Source organism: Microcaecilia unicolor, chromosome 1, assembly GCF_901765095.1.
Source record: "Microcaecilia unicolor chromosome 1, aMicUni1.1, whole genome shotgun sequence".
Taxonomy (NCBI): domain Eukaryota; kingdom Metazoa; phylum Chordata; class Amphibia; order Gymnophiona; family Siphonopidae; genus Microcaecilia; species Microcaecilia unicolor.
The window spans coordinates 316,597,235-316,617,342 of NC_044031.1; the positions used below are offsets into that span (position 1 = coordinate 316,597,235).

Here is a 20,108-nt window from a genome sequence, read left to right on the forward strand (position 1 = left end):
GCACAAACATAGAAGAAAGACAGTCCCTGCTCAAAGAGCTTACAATCTAATAGACAAAAAAATAAAGTAATCAAATCAATTAATTTGAAGCAACTTTAGCATGTGTAGAATACCACCATTAACCTCTATAATGCAAAGCAAAACAATCATGTTTCTCCCTTTTTGAGCTCAACTAGCTCCCTTCTTGCACTATATAAATTTTAAATTCTGATATGTGCCCATCAAGTGTTTTATATCAGATTACCTCTCTGCTTATTTTTATATATATATGTATTTTTTTTTATTGAAGAGGTCTTTAACTACAAAATCATAAAGAACAAGTAAAAAAATTTTTTAGTCCCAAAATGACACAGAATACCACAAATAGAACACCAAACAATCTGCACTTTACAGAGTCTCCAGTCTTTTTCCTCCCCTTCCCCCACCCCTTTTAGAGCAAAAGGGGAAAAGTGAAGGAACACTGGAATAAACTAATATTCAAAAGGGGAACAGAGAAGCATGATAAACACAGTCGTCAACACCATAAAGGCCCAAAAGAAGGGCCCAACCCAGCCAAGGAAACTCAGATTTCGGAGCAAGCCTGAAACTTTTCCCCAAGATCTTGTATTGTTATGATGGAGTGCTGTTAGTTTTCCATGCTGTAGACATATTGCAGCCTAACATGCCATGGTGAACGATGGGAATCCCGGAGCCTTCCACTTAGTAGCTAAGGTCAATTTTGCTTCATTTAACAGATGTCTAATCAATGCAACTTGTGGCTTACGGTATCCTGGGATTTCCCTGTTAAATAGAAAGATCCCGGGCTCCCATGGATCTTGCAAGCCGGTCAACCAGAGAATCTGAAATCGTATACTTTTCCAACATGCCTTTGCGCACATCCACCAAAATGTCCCAAGGTGACCTTGGGCCCACATCACCTCCAACAGAGTTAAATTGAGGGTACCAATGACCAAGGTGACCTGGAGTCAGACACCAATGGTACATAATTTTGATATAGTTTTCCCTATTAGAAGCAAAAACATAAACTTTTAAACAATTACCACTTTAGATTCCAAATCAGTGGGGGTATATACAGAACCCAGCTCACATTCCCATCTTGTTCGAGGGCCTTTGTCAACAAGGAGGAGGTCTCTAAGGTAATCGTAAAGTGTGCCTATCAAGGGTGTCTCAAAACAAAAAGTCATCACAAACTTTTTCCAGAAAGGACGCTTTCTGAGCTTCAGCTCCAGTGTTCTCAACTAGTGGGTTGTCATCCCTTCCTACCAGCACATGGAGGTAGAGAAAACTGAATTTTACCATTGACATCACTGTATAAGCTGTGGTTCTCCCTGGAACAATTTAGTATTTTATCTACCTTCCAGCAGGTGATAAGTTGTCTGTGGTGCTCTGTCTCTGGCCTAGCTCCTCATTCTGCTGGCCCCCTCTGCACAGCATGGATGAGCCTATTGGCCACTCCCAGGTTCACAGTCCCTGACTGTACCTTGTTGAGCATGGAGTTTGGCTCAGCAGCCCCCAGTTGCATACATCCCTTTGTAACCTCAGCAGCTCTTGAAACAAATCTTGTTTCATAGGAGAATTAAGCCTTCACACATTATATGATATTACCTTAAATACAGGATTCTGCTTGATGACAACAAAACTCACATATGTCCCCAAAGCATACCCAGCCCCCCCCCCCCCCCCCCCCGTTCCTCATCCTTCCAAAACTAATACCCACCCATCAGAACTTTGCCTTTGAAGAAATCCAGAACTCTGCTTCCCCCCTGCCCCCCAATTCCCCACTCCAATATTGGTAAGAACAGCACCCCTCTCCCAGTCCACTCTCAGGAAGCAGCCTCCCATGGGTCCATCTACCACATCTAAAAAAAATTAAAAATAAAAAAAAAATCCTCCCTGTCAACCCCCATCCCATCTCACCACCTAATCCACCCTTCACACATGCATTCCTGACCTCCCCCTGTTACCCGCGCACACCAAGGTCTGTTGCCCCAATCACACTATTATAGCATACATCTAAGAGCTTGCAACCCAATATCCAAACATACACAGCCCTTTTCAACAGAAGCGAGCATTTAAAATAACCCAAAAGGTATTACCCCATTTCAGTGACCTGGATAAAGGTCCTCAGATGGTTCCTTTACTGATCCTAAGCTCCCCAGAACATTTAGCTCCCTTGTTGTTGTTATCCCTCTCCACCTCTGCCATCTGAAGCAAGCCATGTTTTGATGCACATCCGAACTAGCTGACCCAGAACCTGCTGTAGTTGGGTCACGAGATGCCGTGTTACTTTAGCAGATCCCAGGCTTCCTCCACAGTACTGATCTTTTTGCGCCATCCACTGTAACTAGAAGACCATTAGGCCTGAATCATGGTCCTCATGACATCCCAAAAGGAGTCATTTAAGTTGCTGAGATGCTCACAGAGGGTCCTGTGCTGGACTCATGATTCCTAAGGGAAATGTTCCTCCTGAAGAAGGAGTGTTCGAAATGCGGTCTCGCATCGAGGAACAAAAGAGAGAAGGTGTGAAGAGTTAGAAGGTGCTTAAAGTCTGGAAACAGTATGTAAATTCCAGGAAGCCCTTGACACACTGCACTGATTCACTCTGCTGAACTAACACTACTCCAAGAAGAGTGCTGGAGAGACTTTGTTGTGAACACTGTGCTCCTGCTTGATGTGATTTAGAAGATTTTTATGATTTATAAGGACTATAATTTGAACCTTTAAGGACAATATCTAAGACACAAGTGGAAGATTTGAAATTGAGGAAACAACAATTGGGGAGCATGTACACAGATTATGGAAATATAGAAATGTGCCCACACAAGGTTTATGTGAATGGGTGGTGAAGTGAAGGGTGTGACTGGGCAAGTTCCGGAACTTACACAGCATAAGTGGTTTTATGTGATTTATGTATTGTAATAAAAGAAATTAAATATTTTAAAGGAAGAACGTTTTTTGTGATATAATCCCAAAAGGAATGCCATTTCTGCAGATTAAAAGCCAAATCTTGGTATATCTTGATTTTGGCTCCCTTCAGTGGAAGGTCTCCATCTCCCAAAAGAATATAAGCATTGCCATACTGGGACAGATCGAAGATCTGTCAAGCCCAGTATCCTGTTTCCATCAGTGGCCAATCCAGGTTACAGGTACCTGTCAAAATTCCAGAAAAATAACAGATTTTATGCTGCTTATCATAGAAATAAGCAGTGGATTTTCCCAAGTCCATCTTAATAATGGCTAATGGACTTTTCTTTTAGGAAATTATCTAAACCCTTTTTAAACCCTGCTAAGCCAATTTATTATTTAATAGCTTCTTTGCATGCCCCCTAGTCCTAGTATTTTTGGAAAGGGTAAACCAGTGATTCAGGTTACCTGTTCCACTCCACTCAGTAGATGAAGGCAGATAAAGACCTTCCCAAGAAGATAAACTCGTTACATAAGGTATGAGGTGATACAACATACGTATACCTGAACTTGATTTGTCCATGCCATTTTCAGGGCATAGACCTTAGAAGTCTGTCCGGCACTGTCCTTGTTCTAAAACTTCTGAAGTTGTCATTGAAGCTCCTGAAAAGCTCCATTCCAGCCCATCCAAATCTATCCAACCACGATCAGGCCTGTAGAAGTACTGTCTTGCTTCCCAATTACTATTGTTGCCACCTAGACTCCACTAAGCTTCTTTGGATTGATTCCTTCTAAACTGGGTTCCTATGTGTTTAATCCACGCATTTTTGAATTCTGTTACGGTTTTCATCTCCACCACCCTCTCTGTGAAAGAAAACTTTCTGACCTTATTCATGCGTCAGCCTCCCTTCAACCTCAGTTCATGTCCTCTAGTTCTACCACCTTTCCGTTTCTGGAAAAGGTTTGTTTGCAGATTAGTATCTTTCAAATATTTGAACGTCTGTATCATATCTTCTCCGAGGACAAGCAGGCTGCTTGTTCTCACGACTGGGTTGACGTCCACGGCAGCCCCCACCAACCGGAACAAAACTTTGTGGGCGGTCCCGCACGCAGGGCACGCCCACTGCGCATGCGTGGCCGTCTTCCCGCCCGTGCGCGACCGTTCCCACTCAGTCTTTTCTTTTCCGCGCTGGAGAGAGCCGCGTTCGTCTCTGTCAGCCCCGGGAACCGGATCGCGCTTTCGCTGCGAGATTTTCTTCGTGTGTTTTTTCTTCGCTTCTTTGTTTTATTTTGTAAAAAAAAAAAAAAAACGAGAAGAACTTGTTTTCCCTCGTCTTTTTAGCGGGGGTGTCTCGTTGCGGCCTTGTGGCCGCACGGTCGATTTATTTTTCGAGGTGTGAAATTTACCACCACCATCGACGACTTTGACTTCGCCGACGCGATTTTTCCGTCGATGTCCTTGAAGGTCCCAAGTGGATTTAAGAAGTGTGGTCGGTGCGGCCGGCATATCTCGCAGACTGACAAGCTTGGTGCCTGCAGTGCCTCGGGCCGGAGCATGATACCAAGACGTGCACCTTGTGTCTCGGTTTACGGAAATGGACACAGGCGGCGAGGCAAGTTCTACGGGACCGTCTTTTTGGAACTTGCGCCGGCCCCTCGACTTCGACGGCATCGGTATCGATGGCCGGATCTTCGGTACCGGTACTGATGTCCACGAAATCGGCACCGACGGCACCGACCCCAGGAATACAGGTCCCGTCGGCCCGCCGGTCTTCCGGAGACGGCAGGGGTGAGTGGCCGCGTGGGCAATTGGCCCCAGTCACTCCCTCTACCCAGGGCCCTCGGGACCGAACCCTGTCGGACCCGATCCCTCGAGGCCGAGGGGGATCTACCTCCTCCTCTTCAGTACCGCTGAGCGCCGATGACGGGCACCGGAAAAAGACAAAAAAGCACCATCATCGGTCGCCCACGGTGCATTTGGCTCCCGGCTCCAGAGACAATTCGACGCCGAGGAAGCAGCAGCGCCGAGAGGAGCGGTTTCCCTCTGTAGTAGAGGTATCGTCACGTCAGGGCGCCAGCACTTCGGTGCCGTCTCCTGGACCCGAACAGCTTCCGGCACCGACACCTCTACCGGCCCCCTCGCCTTTCCCGACAGCGGGCCTGGACGAGTGCCTCCGAGCCATCCTTTCGGGGATCCTGGAAGGGCTGATGCGCCAGACTGTGCCGGCGCCGGGGGTGATTGCGCCCTCGGCGCTGTTGATGGAGGCCCCGGCGTGCTCTAGCCCGGTGCCGAGGCCTTCGCCGCCGCCGCTTGCGGCACCGGTCTCGACCGCCACGCAGGTGGAGTCCCCATCGACGTCGATGGAGGGAGCTTCATCCCCGCCGGCGCGGGAGTCCACCGCTCGACGACGCCACCGAGGACTCGGTGCCTCGAAGTCGAGCCGGTCCCGGTTGAGGTCTGAGCTACAGGAGCTCATGTCCGACACCGAGGAAGAGGCCTCGTGGGGGGAGGAGGAGGACCCCAGATATTTCTCCTCAGAGGAGTCTGTGGGCCTTCCCTCCGACCCCACTCCTTCACCAGAGAGGAAGCTCTCGCCACCTGAGAGCCTCTCCTTTGCCTCCTTCGTCAGGGATATGTCGATCTGCATTCCCTTCCCCGTGGTCTCTGTGGATGAGCCGAGGGCTGAGATGCTCGAGGTCCTCGACTGTCCATCACCACCTAGAGAGTCCTCCACGGTACCGTTGCACAATGTCCTCAAAGAGACATTGCTTCAGAACTGGTTGAGACCGTTATCTAATCCCACCATCCCCAAGAAAGCGGAGTCCCAATACAGGATCCACTCTGACCCAGAGTTAATGCGGCCTCAATTGCCTCATGACTCGGCGGTCGTGGACTCTGCTCTCAAGAGGGCACGGAGTTCGAGGGATACCGCCTCGGCGCCCCCGGGGCGGGAGTCTCGCACTCTGGACTCGTTTGGGAGGAAGGCCTACCAATCTTCAATGCTCGTGACCCGCATCCAATCCTACCAGCTCTACACGAGCATACACATGCGGAATAATGTGAAGCAACTGGCGGACCTGGTCGACAAGCTCCCCCCGGAGCAGTCCAGGCCTTTTCAGGAGGTGGTCAGGCAGCTGAAGGCGTGCAGAAAGTTCCTGTCCAGGGGTATATATGACACCTGTGATGTAGCATCTCGTGCTGTGGCCCAAGGTATAGTGATGCGCAGGCTCTCATGGCTGCGTGCCTCTGACCTGGACAACCGCACCCAGCAGCGGCTGGCCGATGTCCCTTGCCGGGGGGATAATATTTTTGGTGAGAAGGTCGAGCAGTTGGTGGACCAACTACATCAGCGGGAAGCCGCCCTTGACAAGCTCTCCCACCGGGCGCCTTCAGCATCCACTTCAGCAGGTGGACGTTTTTCCCGGGCCAGGCAGGCTGCGCCCTACGCCTACAACAAGCTTAGGTACACCCAGCCGGCCCAAAGGCCTCCTCAGGCACAGGGACAGTCCCAGCGCGCTCGTTCCCATCAACAGCGTGCGCCTAAGCAGCCCCCGGCGCCTCCACAGCAAAAACCGGGGACGGGTTTTTGACTGGATCCATGGGAACGTAGCCGCCATCAAAGTGTCCGTGCCGGACGATCTGCCAGTCGGGGGGAGGGTAAAACTTTTTCACCAAAGGTGGCCTCTAATAACCTCCGACCAGTGGGTTCTCCAAATAGTGCGGTGCGGATACGCCCTGAATTTGGCCTCCCCTCCACCAAACTGTCCTCCGGGAGCCCAATCCTCCCAGCACAAGCAGGTACTTGCAGAGGAACTCTCCGTCCTTCTCAGCGCCAATGCGGTCGAGCCCGTGCCACCCGGGCAGGAAGGGCAGGGATTCTATTCCAGGTACTTCCTTGTGGAAAAGAAAATGGGGGATGCGCCCCATCCTAGACCTGAGAGGCCTGAACAAATACCTGGTCAAAGAGAAGTTCAGGATGCTTTCCTTGGGCACCCTTCTACCAATGATTCAGAAAAACGATTGGCTATGTTCCCTGGATTTAAAGGACGCATACACTCACATCCCGATACTGCCAGCTCACAGACAGTATCTCAGATTCCGCCTGGGCACACGGCACTTTCAGTATTGTGTGCTGCCCTTTGGGCTCGCCTCTGCCCCACGGGTGTTCACGAAGTGCCTCGTGGTGGTAGCGACGTATCTACGCAAGCTGGGAGTGCACGTGTTCCCATATCTCGACGATTGGCTGGTCAAGAACACCTCGGAGGCAGGAGCTCTCCGGTCCATGCAGTGCACTATTCACCTCCTGGAGCTGCTGGGGTTTGTGATAAATTACCCAAAGTCCCATCTCCAGCCAGTCCAATCTCTGGAATTCATAGGAGCTCTGCTGAATTCTCAGACGGCTCAGGCCTTTCTTCCCGAAGCGAGGGCCCACAACCTCCTGTCCCTCGCTTCCCAGACCAGAGTGTCTCAGCAGGTCACAGCTTGGCAGATGTTGAGACTCCTAGGTCATATGGCCTCTACAGTTCATGTGACTCCCATGGCTCGTCTTCACATGAGATCTGCTCAATGGACCCTAGCTTCCCAGTGGTGCCAGGCCACCAGGAATCTAGAAGATGTCATCCGCCTCTCCATCAGTTGCCGCACTTCACTGCACTGGTGGACCATTCGGACCAATTTGACCCTGGGACGCCCATTCCAAATTCCACAGCCCACGAAAGTGCTCACGACGGATGCATCTCGCTTGGGGTGGGGAGCTCATGTCGATGGGCTTCACACCCAGGGACTGTGGTCCCTCCAGGAAAAAGATCTTCAGATCAACCTCCTGGAGCTCCGAGCGGTCTGGAACGCACTGAAGGCTTTCAGAGATTGGCTGTCCTGTCAAATTATCCAAATTCGGACAGACAATCAGGTTGCAATGTATTACATCAACAAGCAGGGGGGCACCGGATCTCGCCCCCTGTGCCAGGAAGTCGTCAGGATGTGGCGTTGGGCTTGCCAGTTCGGCATGCTTCTCCAAGCCACATACCTGGCAGGTGTAAACAACAGTCTGGCCGACAGACTGAGCAGAGTCATGCAACCGCACGAGTGGTCGCTCCATTCCAGAGTAGTACGCAAGATCTTCCGAGAGTGGGGCACTCCCTCGGTGGACCTTTTCGCCTCTCAAACCAACCACAAGCTGCCTCTGTTCTGTTCCAGACTACAGGCCCGCGGCAGACTAGCGTCGGATGCCTTTCTCCTCCATTGGGGGACCGGCCTCCTGTATGCTTATCCTCCCATACCTTTGGTAGGAAAGACCTTACTGAAGCTCAAGCAAGACCACGGCACCATGATTCTGATAGCGCCCCTTTGGCCCCACCAGATCTGGTTCCCTCTTCTTCTGGAGTTGTCCTCCGAAGAACCGTGGAGATTGGACTGTTTTCTGACTCTTATTTCGCAGAACAACGGAGCGCTTCTGCACCCCAACCTTCAGTCTCTGGCTCTCACGGCCTGGATGTTGAGGGCGTAGACTTCGCTGCGTTGGGTCTGTCTGAGGGTGTCTCCCATGTCTTGCTTGCCTCTAGGAAGGATTCCACTAAAAAGAGTTACTTTTTCAAGTGGAGGAGGTTTGTCGTTTGGTGTGAGAGCAAGGCCCTAGAACCTTGGTCTTGTCCTGCACAGAACCTGCTTGAATACCTTCTGCACTTATCAGAGTCTGGCCTGAAGACCAACTCAGTAAGGAATCACCTTAGGGCGATTAGTGCTTACCATCTTCGTGTAGAGGGTAAAGCCATCTCTGGAGAGTCTTTAGTCGTTCGATTCATGAGAGGCTTGCTTTTGTCAAAGCCCCCTGTCAAGCCTCCTGCAGTGTCATGGGATTTCAACGTCGTCCTCACCCAGCTGATGAAACCTCCTTTTGAGCCACTGAATTCATGCCATCTGAAGTACTTGACCTGGAAGGTCATTTTCTTGGTGGCAGTTACTTCAGCTCGTAGGGTCAGTGAGCTTCAAGCCCTGGTAGCTCATGCTCCGTATACTAAATTTCATCATAACAGAGTAGTGCTCCGCACTCACCCTAAGTTCCTGCCAAAGGTGGTGTCGGAGTTCCATCTTAACCAGTCAATTGTCTTGCCAACATTCTTTCCCAGACCGCATACCCGCCCTGCTGAACGTCAGTTGCACACATTGGACTGCAAGCGAGCGTTGGCCTTCTATTTGGAGCGGACACAGGCCCACATACAGTCCGCCCAATTGTTTGTTTCTTTCGACCCCAACAGGAAAGGGGTCGCTGCCGGGAAACGCACCATCTCCAATTGGCTAGCAGATTGCATTTCCTTCACTTACGCCCAGGCTGGGTGACTCTTGAGGGTCATGTCACGGCTCATAGTGTCAGAGCCATGGCAGCGTCGGTGGCTCACTTGAAGTCAGCCACTATTGAAGAGATTTGCAAGGCTGCGACGTGGTCATCTGTCCACACATTCACATCACATTACTGCCTCCAGCAGGATAACCGACGCGACAGTCGGTTCGGGCAGTCGGTGCTGCAGAATCTGTTTGGGGTTTAAATCCAACTCCACCCTCCAGGACCCGAATTTATTCTGGGCAGGCTGCACTCTCAGTTAGTTGTTCTTCGTAGGTCAATTTCTGTTAAGCCCTCGCCGTTCGAGGTTCAATTGACCTGGGTTCTTGTTTTGAGTGAGCCTGAGAGCTAGGGATACCCCAGTCGTGAGAACAAGCAGCCTGCTTGTCCTCGGAGAAAGCGAATGATACATACCTGTAGCAGGTGTTCTCCGAGGACAGCAGGCTGATTGTTCTCACCTACCCTCCCTCCTCCCCTTTGGAGTTGCGTTTTTTTGATCATTTTGCTTGTCATTCAACTGAGCGGGAACGGTCGCGCACGTGCGGGAAGACGGCCGCACTTGCGCGGTGGGCGTGCCCTGCGTGCGGGACCGCCCGCAAAGTTTTGTTCCGGTTGGTGGGGGCTGCCGTGGACGTCAACTCAGTCGTGAGAACAATCAGCCTGCTGTCCTCGGAGAGCACCTGCTACAGGTATGTATCATTCGCTACCCCTGTTTCTCCTTTCCTCCGGGATATACATGTTCAGGATATCAAGTCTCTCCTCGTACGTCTTGCTACACAAACCACATACTATTTTCATCGCTTTTCTTTGAACTGCTTCCAGTCTTTTTACATCTCTAACAAGATACAGCCTCCAAAACTGAACACAGTACTCCAGGTGGGGTTTCACCAACTACTTCTACAGGGGCATCAATACCTCCTTTCTTCTACTGGTTATACTCCTCTCTGTGCAGCCTAACGTCCTTCTGGCTGTGGCCATCTCTTTGTTGCATTGTTTCATCACTTTGAGAAACCTCAGACACCATCACCCCAAGATCCCCCTCCTGAGCTGAGCTTACCAATCTCTCCCTTCCTATCTGCTTTCGGAACTTGAAGATTGGGGTTTAAAGGAGGAACTGTAAGTTAGTGATAGGCTGATATCCTTAATACTTTAGCAAGTTTTAAATTACGGAAAAACTCAAAAAACACTAAGATGGAGTCAGCAGTCCAGCAGCGAGAGGGGTGCTATCCAGTCTTTTGCATTGAGTGTCACATGTATGATTATCTCCCAATTGGTGAGGTGTCATATGTGTGTGCCCGATGCAAAGAGCTCCTAGCTCTCAGAGAACGTGTCCGTTCTCTTGAGGCTAGAGTAGCAGACTTGATGGAGCTGAGGGAGACAGAGAGGTACATAGAGGAGACCTACAGGGATGTTGTAGAGAAGTCCCACCTCCAGTCAGGTAGCCCCTGTGCTACCTTGGAGGAGGGAGGTCTCCTAGAAGGAGAGCATCACCCTGGTGAAGTAGGAAGTACTCCTGTAGCCAGGACCTGCCCACCAGGGGATGTATTATCCTTTCGCACCGAGGATATATCTCCAAATGTTGCCCGGGAGGGAAAGGTTAGGACAGCTGTTGTACTTGGTGATTCGATCATTAGGCATATAGATAGCTGGGTGGCTGGTGGACGTGCGGATCGCCTGGTGACTTGCCTGCCTGGTGCGAAGGTGGCGGACCTCACGCGTCACCTAGATAGGATTTTATATAGTGCTGGGGAGGAGACGGCTGTCTTGGTACATGTGGGTACTAATGACATAGGAAAATGTGGGAGAGAGGTTCTGGAAGCAAAATTTAGGCTCTTAGGTAGAAAGCTGAAATCCAGATCCTCCAGGGTAGCATTTTCTGAAATGCTACCTGTGCCACGCGCAGGGCCCAAGAGACAGGCAGAGCTCCAGAGTCTCAATGCGTGGATGAGACGATGGTGCAGGGAGGAGGGCTTTAGATTTGTTAGGAACTGGGCAACATTCTGGGGAAGGGGGAGCCTATTCCGAAAGGATGGGCTCCATCTTAACCAGAGTGGGACCAGGCTGCTGGCATCGGCGTTTAAGAAGGAGATAGAGCAGCTTTTAAACTAGAAATGGGGGGAAGGCCGACAGTCGCTCAAAAGAGCATGGTTCGGGATAAGGTATCTTTCAAAGATATCACCATAACAGGGAAGATAGAGTATCCTGATAGTGAGGTTGCAAAAGAGATTGTAGTAGATCGGGTATCTTTAAATAACAATAAAAATCAGACAAAAGATTGCCAATTAATACTGTCAAGTACTAAGCATGATGTACTTAGGAACAACAAACATAGTTTGAAATGTCTATATGCGAATGCCAGGAGCCTAAGAAATAAGATGGGGGAGTTGGAATATATTGCACTAAATGAAAAATTAGATATAATAGGCATCTCTGAGACCTGGTGGAAGGAGGATAACCAGTGGGACACTGTCATACCGGGGTACAAATTATATCGTAGTGATAGGGTGAATCGGATTGGTGGAGGGGTAGCATTGTATATTAACGAGAGCCTTGAATCAAATAGATTGAAAATTCTGCAGGAAACAAAACACTCCTTGGAATCACTGTGGATTGAAATTCCATGTGCAAAGGGGAAAAGGATAGTGATAGGAGTGTACTACCGTCCGCCTGGCCAGGACGAACAGACGGATGCGGAAATGTTAAAGGAAATCAGGGACGCAAACAAACTGGGCAACACAATAATAATGGGGGATTTCAATTACCCGCATATAGACTGGGTTAATGTAACATCTGTACACGCAAGGGACATAAGATTTCTTGATGAAATCAAGGACAGCTTCATGGAACAGCTAGTTCAGGAGCCGACAAGAGAAGGAAAAATACTAGACTTAGTCCTTAGTGGTGCTCATGATCTAGTGCAGGGGGTAACGATACGAGGGCCGCTTGATAACAGTGATCATAATATGATCGGTTTTGATATTGGCATTGAAGGAAGTGAAACTAGGAAATCAAGTACGCTAGCGTTTAACTATAGAAAAGGTGATTACGACAAAATGAGAAAAATGGTGAAAAAAAGACTGAAAGGAGCAGCTCGCAGAGTAAAAAACTTGCATCAGGCGTGGATGCTGTTTAAAAACACCATCCTGGAGGTTCAGGACAAATATATTCCACGTATTAGAAAAAAGGGAAAAAAGACTAAACGTCAGCCGGCGTGGCTAAACAGTAAGATAAAGGAAATCATTAGAGCCAAAAAACAATCCTTCAGAAAGTGGAGAAGAGAACCAACTGAAAGTAACAGGATAGATCATAAGGAATGCCAAGCCAAATGCAAAGCGGAGATAAGGAGGGCAAAAAAGGACTTTGAGAAGAAATTAGCGTTGGAAGCAAAAATACATAGTAAAAATTTTTTTAGATACATTAAAAGCAGGAAACCGGCCAAAGAGTCGGTTGGGCCGCTGGACGAAAATGGTGTTAAAGGGGCGATCAAGGAGGACAAAGCCGTAGCGGAGAAATTAAATTAATTCTTTGCTTCGGTCTTCACCGAGGAGGATTTGGGGGGGACACCGGTGCCGGAAAGAATATTTGAAGCGGGGGAGTCGGAGAAACTAAACAAATTCTCTGTAACCTTGGAGGATGTAATGGGTCAGTTCAGCAAGCTGAAGAGTAGTAAATCACCGGGACCTGATGGTATTCATCCCAGAGTATTAATAGAACTAAAAAATGAACTTGCGGAGCTACTGTTAGAAATATGCAATCTGTCCCTAAAATCGAGTGTAGTACCGGAAGACTGGAGGGTAGCCAATGTTACTCCGATTTTTAAGAAGGGTTCCAGAGGAGATCCGGGAAATTATAGACCGGTGAGTCTGACGTCGGTGCCGGGCAAGATGGTGGAGGCTATTATTAAGAATAAAATTGCAGAGCATATACAAAAACATGGACTGATGAGACAAAGTCAGCACGGATTTAGTGAAGGGAAGTCTTGCCTCACCAATCTAATGCATTTTTTTGAGGGGGTAAGCAAACATGTGGACAATGGGGAGCCGGTTGATATTGTATATCTGGATTTTCAGAAGGCGTTTGACAAAGTGCCGCACGAAAGACTCCTGAAGAAATTGCAGAGTCATGGAATCGGAGGTAGGGTATTATTATGGATTAAGAACTGGTTGAAAGATAGGAAGCAGAGAGTAGGATTGCGTGGCCAGTATTCTCAGTGGAGGAGGGTAGTTAGTGGGGTCCCGCAGGGGTCTGTGCTGGGTCCGTTGCTTTTTAATGTATTTATAAATGACCTAGAGATGGGAATAACTAGTGGGGTAATTAAATTCGCCGATGACACAAAATTATTCAGGGTCGTCAAGTCGCAGGAGGAATGTGAACGATTACAGGAGGACCTTGCGAGACTGGGAGAATGGGCGTGCAAGTGGCAGATGAAGTTCAATGTTGACAAGTGCAAAGTGATGCATGTGGGTAAGAGGAACCCGAATTATAGCTACGTCTTGCAAGGTTCCGCGTTAGGAGTTACGGATCAAGAAAGGGATCTGGGTGTCGTCGTCGATGATACGCTGAAACCTTCTGCTCAGTGTGCTGCTGCGGCTAGGAAAGCGAATAGAATGTTGGGTGTTATTAGGAAGGGTATGGAGTCCAGGTGTGCGGATGTTATAATGCCGTTGTATCGCTCCATGGTGCGACCGCACCTGGAGTATTGTGTTCAGTACTGGTCTCCGTATCTCAAAAAAGATATAGTAGAATTGGAAAAGGTACAGCGAAGGGCGACGAAAATGATAGTGGGGATGGGACGACTTTCCTACGAAGAGAGGCTGAGAAGGCTAGGGCTTTTCAGCTTGGAGAAGAGACGGCTGAGGGGAGATTTGATAGAAGTGTATAAAATAATGAGTGGAATGGATCGGGTGGATGTGAAGCGACTGTTCACGCTATCCAAAAATACTAGGACTAGAGGGCATGAGTTGAAGCTACAGTGTGGTAAATTTAAAACGAATCGGAGAAAATATTTCTTCACCCAACGTGTAATTAGACTCTGGAATTCGTTGCCGGAGAACGTGGTACGGGCGGTTAGCTTGACGGAGTTTAAAAAGGGGTTAGATAGATTCCTAAAGGACAAGTCCATAGACCGCTATTAAATGGACTTGGAAAAATTCCGCATTTTTAGGTATAACTTGTCTGGAATGTTTTTACGTTTGGGGAGCGTGCCAGGTGCCCTTGACCTGGATTGGCCACTGTCGGTGACAGGATGCTGGGCTAGATGGACCTTTGGTCTTTCCCAGGATGGCACTACTTATGTACTTATGTACTTATGGTACATCTTTGGATTTTTGCACCCCAAGTGCATCAGTCTGCTCTTCTTTGCATTAAATTTTAACTGCCAAACCCTTAACCATCCTTCCAACATTTGGAGATCCCTCTTCTCATGGTTTCTATACCCTCCAGGGTATACTCTCTATTGGCTATCTTCATGTCATCCGCAAAAAGGCAAACTTTTCCTTCTAACCCTCCAGCAATGTTTCTCACAAATACATTAAACAGAATCGGCCCCAGCACTGATCCCTGAGGCACTCCACTACTCACCTTCCTTTCCTCTGAACGAATTCCATTTACCATCACCCTTTGTCGCCTGTCGGTTAATCAGTTTCCAATCCATTTCACCACTTTGGGTCCTAAGTTCAGTCCTGTCAGCTTATTCATGAGTCTTCTGTGAGGCACCGTATTAAAGGCTTTGCTGAAATCCAGATGAAATTTAATGCATGTCCTTTATTTTGTTCTTTGGTCACCCAGTCAAAGAAGTCAATCAGATTTGTTTGGCAGGATTTTCCTTTGGTAAAACCATGTTGCCTTGAATCCTGTAACCCATTGGCTTCTAGAAGGTTAAGTATCTTTTCCTTCAGCAGTGACGCCATTCCTGCCACCGATGTGAGGCTTATTGGCCTTTAGTTTCCCACTTCTTCCCTGTCCCCACTTTTGTGAAGAGGGACCTCCCCTCAGCCATCTCTTTTCCAAGCTGAAGAGCCCAACTGCTTTAGCCTTTCCTCATAGGGAAGTCACCCCATTCCCTTTATCATTTTCGTTGCACTTCTATGTACCTTTTCTAATTCCGCTATATCTCTTCTGAGATGCAGTGACCAGAATTGCACACAGTATTTGCGGTATGGTTGCACAATGGAGCGATACAAAAGCATTATAACATTCTCATTTTTTTCCATTCCTTTCCTAATAATTCCTAACATTCTTTTTTTTTTTAACTCTTTATTTATGAATTTTTCATTTACATCAAACGATATAAAGATTGGCAATATCAGAAAAAATAAAATAAAGGAATATACATTTATATCATTACTTATAGAAAATACTGGTTCAAATTTTGACCTCAATAAATTGAATCAAGATACTAGGAAATATTTATACAAGAAATTATTAGTAATAAACAAAGTTATTTAAACGGAAGGGTCATAACAGATATCTGCAGCCAACTAAACAGCATTTCTAACTAGGGAGGCAAGTCTCCAGGTAAATTAACACTCTCCTTGGAATCAATAAATTCTAACAGCTTCGAGGGAGTAAAGAATATGTAATTAACCGATTCAAAAGTAATATAACATTTGCAAGGAAATTTTAGCAAAAAAGTAGCACCCAGTTTAAGGACTCTAGTTTTATAAATCAGAAATTCATTTCTCCTCTTTTGCGTACTCCTTGCCAAATCTGGAAAAATTTGAATCTTTTGACCCAAGAAGACATCATTTAAATGGCGAAAATATAGTCTCAGAATATTATTTCTGTCCATTTCCAGGGCAAAAGTCACAATAAGTGTTGTTCTCTCTGTGATAACTTCCAGAGAGTTCTCTAGAAATTCTGTCAAATTTAAATCTGGAGTAGTTGATGGTTGCTCCTTTGGAAGTTTAGAAACACCCATAATATACTGGGTTCTCGTTATAGGGGGATAACCCTCCATTGGGATTCCCAGTATTTGGGTAAAATATCTTTTCAGCATATCTATAGCTTGCGACTAAGGGTGATTTTGGAAAATTTATTAGCCTTAAGTTATTACTTAGAGCATTATTTTCCAAATGTTCTAATTTCTTTTCCTGTATTCCCTTTTCTTTAATTAAAGAAAACGTCAGATTTTGAAGTTTTCCAACCTCAGCTTCCATCTTCAGAACTTTTTCTTTTTGTTCCTGAAAATTATTAGACAGATTTTCACTAGTCTGTTTTAATTCCTTAATTTCACCCTTAATAGAGGTATTCATCTGGAGTAAAGTGTTATTGACCCCTTGAATTGCATCCCATAATGAGTTCATAGTCACCACTGCTGGTCTCTGTAATCCTCCATTACTCCCGGTAGTGGAACCTCGGGCAACAGGGGCATCGACCTGCAATTGCTCCTGCATTGCTGTTTCCTTCCCCGGGGTTGAAGTGCTCGAAGGTCCTCCTCCCAACGGCGTTGCAAATGACACTTCCAACTGCCGTGGTCCCTCGGGCAGCCTTTCACTTCCGGGTTGTGGAGGAGCGGTGTGAGAAGGAGGGCTCAGCGTCGCTCCTTCAATGCTGCGGTCCGTACCCAGAAAGGTCGAACCCGTCAAAGCAGTCATCTGTTCGCCATGGATCCCAATTCCGAAGCTCTCCAAAGTTGCTTGTCGAGAGATTGGCATCGTCGGTGGAATCGCGGAGGTAGAAACCACCGTCTTCCCCTTTCTTTTCCCCATCTTAAAGTCGGAGAAAGAACTTCTCTCGCTAGTTTAACAATGGGTCTCAGGAGCTTTGGGAGCACACATCCGTTTCTGACGCCATCTTGATTCAATTCCTAACATTCTATTTGCTTTCTTAGCCACCACTGTACAGTGAACAAAGAGTTTCAAGGTATCATCAGCGATTAGAGAATGACATGGGAGCAGGTAACCGCGGTAATCTGCAGTAAAACCGCAGGAATGGGTAAACTTTTAAAAGTTTTACCGCGGGTGCAAAAAGAGGTTATTGCCCCGCAGGAGCAGTAATAACCCCTGCACCCGTGGTACAACAGACGCCTACCCATGGGCATAGTTTGGGGGGGGCGAGGGGGGGCATTGTGCCCCCAAACGCAGGGCTGGCGCAACTCTGCAGGCAGCTCTTCCTGCCCTCAGGTCCCGGACAGGCTTCCTCTTTGATCCTTCCTCCCCCCCCCCCCCCCCCCCCCCCCGCGCGTTTAAACCTTTTATTTTCCTCACAGCGACAGCAGTGAAGCATACAACACAGCGAGCTCGCCTCTAGCCTTTTCTTTCCCTCACTCAGTGTCCCGCCTTCTTTGCAATGATGTATTTCCTGTTTCCACGAGGGCGGGACACTGTGTGAGGGAAGGGAAAGGCTGGAGGCAAGCCCGCTGTGTGGTGTGCTTCACTGCCGTCGCTGTGAGGAAAATAAAAGGTTTAAATGCGTGGGGGGGGGGGGGGGGGGTCAGGAAGGAACAGAGAGGAAGGCTGTCTGGGATCTGAGGGAGGGCAAGGAGAATCGCTGGATTGGGAGGGGGAAAGAAGAGTTAGCTGGACATAGAGGGGAGGGCAGGGTAGGGGGAGAGAAGAGATCACTGGACATAGAGAGGAGGTGATGGCAAGGGAGAGGAGAATTGCTGGACATGGATAGATGAATGGAGGGGGCAGAGGAGAGAGCAAATTTGCTGAATATGGGTGGATGGAGTAGAGGGCAGAGGAGAATGGAGAGTTGCTGGACACAGATGGATAGATGGAGGGGAGTGAGGGCAGGGGCGAGAGAAGAATTGCTGGACCTCGATGGATGGAGGGGGCAGGGGAGAGATGCTGGACATGGATGGATGGAGGGGGCAGGGGAGAGAGGAAAATTGCTGGATGATGGATGGAGGAGAGGGCAGGGGAGAATGAAGAGTTGCTGGACATGGATGGATGGAGGGGAGGGGAGGGCAGGGAAGAGGGGAGAATTGCTGGACATGGATGGATGAATAGAGGGGACAGGGGAGAGAGCAAATTTACTGGATATGGGTGGATGGAGGAGAGGGCAGGGGAGAATGGAGAGTTGCTGGACATGGATGGATGGAGGGGAGGGAAGTCAGGAAGGAGATGCACATGGATGGAGGGGAGGGAAGAGAGGAGAAATGCTTGGCATGGATGGAGGGGAGGGCAGGGAAGAGAGGATAAATGTTGGACAAGGATAGAGGGAAGGAAAACAACACTAGACTTTATGGAAAGGGAAATGGGACTTGATATATCGCCTTTCTGAGGTTTTTGCAACTACATTCAAAGTGGGTTACATATAGTCAGGTACTTATTTTGTACCAGGGGCAATGGAGAGTTAAGTGACTTGCCCAGAGTCACAAGGAGCTGCAATGGGAATCGAACTCAGTTCCCCAGGATCAAAGTCCATTGCACTAATCACTAGGTTACTCCTAGTTAGGGGGAGAGGGAGGGAAAATGACAGCGGACCTTGGAGGGAAGGAAGAAGGGAGGGAGGGAGAGTGACACAACCTAGCAAGGGGGAACCGGAAGGAAGGGCATGGGGTATAGGGCCTTGGAAGTAAGGGAATGAAAGAGAGAAATAGATGGAGCTGGGGACTGATAAGGTGATGAGATCCAGTGGAGGGTAGATGAGGGCTAATAAGATGGGAATGACGGCTAAGGAAGTGGGTGAAAAAAGATAGGGGTTTAGGAGACTGGATATTAAGTGAGAGACAGAGGGAGCAATGGTAAAAGCTAGTAGGTAGATGAGAAGTGAAACAGAGACTAAGGTGAGAGGGGGATAAACACAAATAAGGTGGGGGGGGGGGGGGGACATGAAATGAAAGGTCACTGCCAGACAGAGGTAGAGAAGGAAAGGACAAAGCCAAGAGGAGAGAAAAGAAATGGAAACGCCAACATGGAAAAGAATTTAGAGAAGACGGACATGTGGAAAGTGGAAAAGAGACTGGGACCAGCCCAATTAGAAAAATAAAGTGCTTGGACAACAAAAGTAGAAAAGAAATATTTTTATTTAATACTTTTTAAGAACTGAGATGTGCCTGCTTTGTGAAATGTACATCTTTTCTATTTTTGTATATTGCAGAGTGCAGGAGAAAATACATTTCTGTTTCTGTTTTACTGGTGTTAACCTGGCTTTCTTGAGGGATATCTCTATTTCAGTTTTTCTGTGGTTCCCTGTTTTGTATAGTGAGAAAAGAATTAAATGTGCTTGGAGTAGTAGAATGATTAGAAAAATTATTGCTCATTATTGCTTGTTATGTGAATGAATATTCCATCACTGTTTCATTAATTATTGCTTGCCAGATCAGTCCAGTAGTATTACATTTTATGGGTATTTGTTTTAATTCGTGTATGCAGTCCTTACATGCACATGATTTTGCTTTTTATTATTATTATTTGTATAACGCTACCAGACGCACGCAGCGCTGAACACCTGACATAGAGAGACAGTCCCTGCTCAATAGAGCTTACAATCTAAAAATAATACAGACAGACAAGACAATTAAGGGCAAGGGAAGTACAGGGTGAGAAGGAACAAGGGGAGGTAATTGAGTAGTAGTTAGGAGCCAAAAGCAGTGGTAATTTAGTAGTTAGGTGCCAAAAGCAGTGGTGAAAAGGTGGGTTTTCAGCATAGATTTGAAAACAGGTAGAGATGGAGCTTAGACGTACAGGCTCAGGAAGTCTATTCCAGGCATAAGGTGCCACGAGAGAAAAGGGACAAAGCCTGGAGTTAGCGGTGGAGGAGAAGGGGGACGACAAGAGATTTGTCCAATGAGCGGAGTTCACGGGGAGGAATGTAGGGAGAGATGAGAGTGGAGCGGTAATGGGGGGGCTGCAGAATGGATGCATTTAAAGGTCAGTAAGAGAAGTTTGAATTGTATGCGGAAGCGGACAGGGAGCC

General features: G+C 47.9%; 1 protein-coding gene across 6 annotated transcripts in view; it reads left to right on the forward strand.

Annotated features, from left to right (window-relative positions):
• The window catches only part of PRPF4B (pre-mRNA processing factor 4B), a 201,507-nt gene that overhangs the window by 69,214 nt on the left and 112,185 nt on the right, over positions 1–20,108 (forward strand). The gene's annotated exons all lie outside the window — the stretch shown is intronic.